General features: G+C 43.3%; 1 long non-coding RNA gene across 8 annotated transcripts; it reads right to left on the reverse strand.

Moving 5' to 3' along the window:
• Positions 1-766: 766 nt before the first annotated feature.
• LOC123136172 (uncharacterized) lies at positions 767-3,731 on the reverse strand. Of its 8 annotated transcripts, none has more exons than XR_006466626.1 (6): positions 3,420-3,729; positions 3,134-3,335; positions 2,992-3,043; positions 2,765-2,888; positions 1,889-2,126; positions 767-1,245 (listed from the first exon to the last, which is right to left on the reverse strand). It is a non-coding gene; the product is annotated as an uncharacterized lncRNA (long non-coding RNA). The 8 variants fall into 8 exon arrangements; XR_006466628.1 differs by having other exon boundaries at positions 2,992-3,048; positions 3,134-3,309; positions 3,420-3,728; XR_006466625.1 differs by having other exon boundaries at positions 2,992-3,048; positions 3,420-3,728.
• Between the last annotated feature and the right edge of the window lie 1,179 nt (positions 3,732-4,910).

The raw sequence follows: 4,910 nt of genomic DNA on the forward strand, positions 1-4,910 counted from the left end.
TTTGTCCCCAAGTTCTTTAGGTTTCAGTTTCTTTATCGAGTAGCGGCGTCAGCTTCAGGTTCCAGTAGGCGTCGTTTTCTTCTGTCGACAGTAGGTGTCATTTTTCAGGTTCCCGTATGTGTGTCTTTTTCTGTTTTCCATTTTAGTCATGACACTTAATTAGGGTGTCACATAGGCAGCAGTGGTGGTGATCAAGACGATGCTGGAACAACCTAGGTAATTCTGCTACTTGTACGCTGCACTTCAGTACAATCATTCTTTGCTGTCCTGGGGTAATATTTTAACTCACTAGGACATGTATGATGACTGATCATTCATTGTACTAGACCATGATGGCGCGCGTTGCCGCGCCCATATATTTTTCCAGTAGAATGATTGGAACATTTGTAAGTATAGAGGCCCAAAACATGCGGGATAAGTTTGTAAAGATGATATATGTATTAGAGATTAACAGAAGGGCAAATTCTAGTCGTTGATAGTAAAGGAGTGCAGAGTCGTAACAGCATAGCACCACTGCTCTGCAGACAACAATACCATTCATACTTGACAATTATTTTGATCAGCCAATATTATGTGTATCAATAGAACAAGGATATATACAGAAGAAACAGTCTTTGTAAGTCAAGACCCCAAAATTTTGTTGACTGTCACCCTACGGTTGGATGGACAACACTCAGATTGTAAGCAAGTTCGCACTTCATACATCAAGGTCATACAATTAAATATTGCATATATGGCATAATTTCTTCCATTACCTCCAATTAAAAAATAGAATAAGGTGTTTCTCAAATTGGAAACTTGCATAACATCAGTATGTCGTGGAGAGAATGGCAAGGCTTCCACCATGATGGACCATGTTGCCTTGCCCATACTTTTCAACGATACAATAATCAGTAAGCTTGTAAATAAATGGAAATGAAAGCAAGCATAAAACTATAGATATAAAATGGACTAAAACAAGTTACGTCATAGAAGTTTTCCCTTTCCTTACGAAATACAAGATACTCCAACCAGTAGCAAGTAATAACACAAAAGAGAAAAATACTGAGCTGGAAGGTCCATTTTCTTTTATAATTGTATATGTCCATCTGCACATCGAGTTGATTTATACTCGCTACTGAACTATGAATATACTCCAAAGCACATGGAGTATGAATATAGTTCAAAACACGTATGAAAGTTAAGCCATGATCAGGAGCAGCAGCTGGCCTTCACTGATTGGAGGAATGGCAGATTGACAGTAATCTGAAACATGATTTTGCAGGAAACGGGAACAAACATCATTGTAAGGATGAACAAAAGCCAAGCAGCTGGATGGAAAACTATGGTTTCGCGTAGTACACTACTTCATGGCAAGTCCACAATTGCCGAATCTTAATTCTAAGCGTACATTTCATTATAAGATGTATGCATATACCTCAGTTCAATGATCATTATACTAATTTCCACATAGAAGTAAAGTTTTGCTAATTTTACGTGGACTGAGATTTTGTTCAGTCGAGATCGATTTCCGAAAGGTGCAAACTCTAGAAGTAGCATCAAACATTATTTCTTACACTTGAGAAAGTCAAAGATATGTAGAAAATGTTTCACAAGTGCCAAGCCAAACCTAAGTTATGCTCATGTCGTAATCAAGTAGGAGTATCCAGAGAATGCAGATTACATAGCAAGGGCAAAGTTCAAAAAAGCGCTAGGCGCTAATTATGCGTTTGGGCACCTACTTGCGCTTTTCTAGCTTAGGCGTGATTAGGCGAAATTAGGCGCAATTAGGCGTTAGTACTGTAACGTGAAGAAATAAGATAGATAGGCAAAACATAGAAGGACAAAAATAAGATAGCTTATTTGAATGATAGGGAGATCACATCTCAAACAAAATAAGATAGCTTACTTGAAAGACTGGGAGATCCTTTTATCCCAAATAAATCACCTCTCCGCTGATGGCTAGAATCTCGCTTCACAATCCAACAATCTAAAATTATCACGGAGGCTGGCGGCTAGGAAGAAGGGATGATCGCCAGCCAAGACGGATGGAGATAGAGCTGAATGTGCAGTGGCGCCATGGATCGAACTACCACCCCTTGTTGAATGGACACCATCTTGTACCTTCACCTGTCGATCCGAGAGCTCTGCATGAGAAGGAACAATAGGTCAGATGAGACTATATGGACGCGTGTGGAGTAAATAAAGAGCACCAATGGATGTGCCTGCAATTATCCGTCGCCGGCAAGTGGCACACGTCGATCAGTTGCCGTTAAAATCTTTTAACATCGGTTATTTACCTCCTTGATTTCCTGCAACTAATCGCTGCTCATGCGGTGACCCTCTCGCCTGTATCGAATGGAAAAGGCATAGAATCGCCAGGCCAGCGAGGCATACATGGAACAGTTGTCCCATACGCCTAAATAACAGACTGCGGATTTTGTTATGTGAGCATCGGCCCAGCTTGTATAGCACTCGGTGTTCAGCACCAAAGCCCACACAGGATTGGAAGTACTCCCTCCATTTCTAAATATAAGTCTTTTTAGATATTTCAATAAGGATTGGATGCGAAGGTATATAGATGTATGTTAGAGCATACATTCATTCATTTTACTCCGTATGTAGTCCATATTGGAATTTCTAAAAAGACTTATATCATGGGATGGAGGGAGTACATCCAAGGGTTAGAAACGTATAGAAGTTAAGATAGAATGGCTGAACACGTTGACAACCTGAGATTAAATAGATTAAGCAAGGTTTATGCGAGAGGAAATTATTTGTATACCTCGGAGAAGCTGCTGCAGTATCATTTCAATTTGGGTAAATGGGAAACAAATTCAGTTTCTGTTGGGTTGTAATTCTTGTGGCACTTTATGATAAGACGAACAACCTCTTGTCTGATGCCACCTCTAAAACAAAAATAGTTATGCAATTAGTCCAGGGCGTTTCTGCAGGGATGAGTTGGGTAAGAAATCACATGAACTCAACAGAACTTGAAGGTTTCCCACGCACAAGTGCTCACTGTCGATTGACTCCATGATAAGATGATAAGACCTGACAACGGCTGCTCTGAAAATGTAAGCACATTCAGTTGCCTCCTAGTCATTTTTAGTCCTAAACTACAAAAGAAAACGAAAATAAGATTGCACTCAACTTTGACAACTTCAGGTTCAGATTTCTTGAAAGTTATTGATCATCTTCTGTTGCCATCCACATATAAGGCCCCGCTTGGATTGTCGGTTGCCTCCCAAATACCTCCGTAATCGATACAGACCTCCATCCCTCGTTTCTATTCCAGACGGAAAATACACTGCAGCTGGTTATTTACACCTGTAAATTAAATCCGGGCGTATAAACTTACACCGAATCCAAGCAGGGCCTAAACAAGTTAGATGTAGAATAAACTTGGTGCAGATGAAGGAACGTGTCCAGCGGCGTACCTCTGACCGGGTGCTCGGGCGAGGTTGGATCTGGCAGCAGCACTCCCAAGGACTCCAGATGCTATGTAGGAAAAATCAGGTACTGGCTCCCGTGGTGTGGTGCCGCAACCGGCCTGAGGTGGAGCTCGTCTCCGTCATGAGAGAAGACGGGAAAAGGAGAGGGCGGCCGAGGACTGAGGCACGAGAATCTGCGAGCCAAAGGGAAGGATAGCGATGGCGGCGGAAAGGTCGTGGGCGAGAGAGGAGAGATCCGGAGTGGGAATCAAAGGAGACTACGAGAGAGGCGAGAGGTCGAGGTCGAGGTCGTCGTAAAGAAACGAGAGGGCTTTGATTTTGTTTCGGGAATAGCGGCCCGTACATATTAAGCCCAGGAGCAGCCCGCGCGCGAGAGGAGGGGGATTGGATGGCCGCCAATTTTGTTTAGGGAGCATCTGACCAGCCCGTGTAGCGCTCTCAGCGGGATTGAAGTTGCATCCAACGGCTAGAAATGCTGTCAAAACGTTGATGGCCTGAGAGGGCTCGATTAGTGTTCAGTTTTAATGTATCTAAATTTGTTTAACACGGTACAGACGCAAGGGCTCATATATACGCGCAAGCACTCACCGCTATAAGCGCACACACGCGAACCCTACCCCTATGAGCACCTTCGAGAGAGTGGGCCCGCATATATGATCTTGAGATTTTACGAAGTCACCATAGGTGCCTCGTAGTCGAGTGGAACGTCTCCTCCCACTGAACGTACATCGCCGGAAAATACTAAAATTAACACAAGATAAATGCGAGCACTAGGACTTTAACCTTGGTGGGCTCGAGAAACCATTGTCCTCTAACCATCCAACCATATGTTGGTTAGCACGACAAAATGTATGTGGTGACCATGATGAGCTTATTCTGAAGTCCAGTGACCATATCGTGCTTTCGCTTCAAATACAATGACCGTAAGTGTTGTCAACAAAATATGGAGCACGCATCAAATGCAAAGTCCGTCTGTGTCATCAACAAAATATGGAGACGTATCGTGAGCTAGATACCGTTGTACTATTGTATATGCTTATTTTCTTAGTGGCCGATTGCGTGTGTGATGTGGTGGGCACATCATTTCTAGTTGTGGTGGGTCAACATGAAGACTTATGGGTCGGTTCCATCCTGCGCCACATATAGGTTGGACCGAGACGTGTTATACGGAGACCCATGTGGAGGACTCGGCGTACAACACGAAGCTACCAGAGTCGCGGAGGACTCTATCCCCACTGGTGATAAGCCGACTATATATGATTTGTAACCCTAGGCCCTTAGTATGTTATACAAGCTTGGGGGCTAGTTCGTTGATAGTATACACACACGCACAATGCCTGGTATTCACGTGTACTTTGTACACACCCCTATCACTAATATACAGTACCAGGAGTAGGCTTTTTCTTCAACTGCAAGGGTCCGATCCGAACTAGGGTAAAACTTTGCCTCGTGTTACCTTCCAGCCTAACAGCCAGG

This window comes from Triticum aestivum, chromosome 6B (genome assembly GCF_018294505.1).
Source record: "Triticum aestivum cultivar Chinese Spring chromosome 6B, IWGSC CS RefSeq v2.1, whole genome shotgun sequence".
Taxonomy (NCBI): Eukaryota; Viridiplantae; Streptophyta; class Magnoliopsida; order Poales; family Poaceae; genus Triticum; species Triticum aestivum.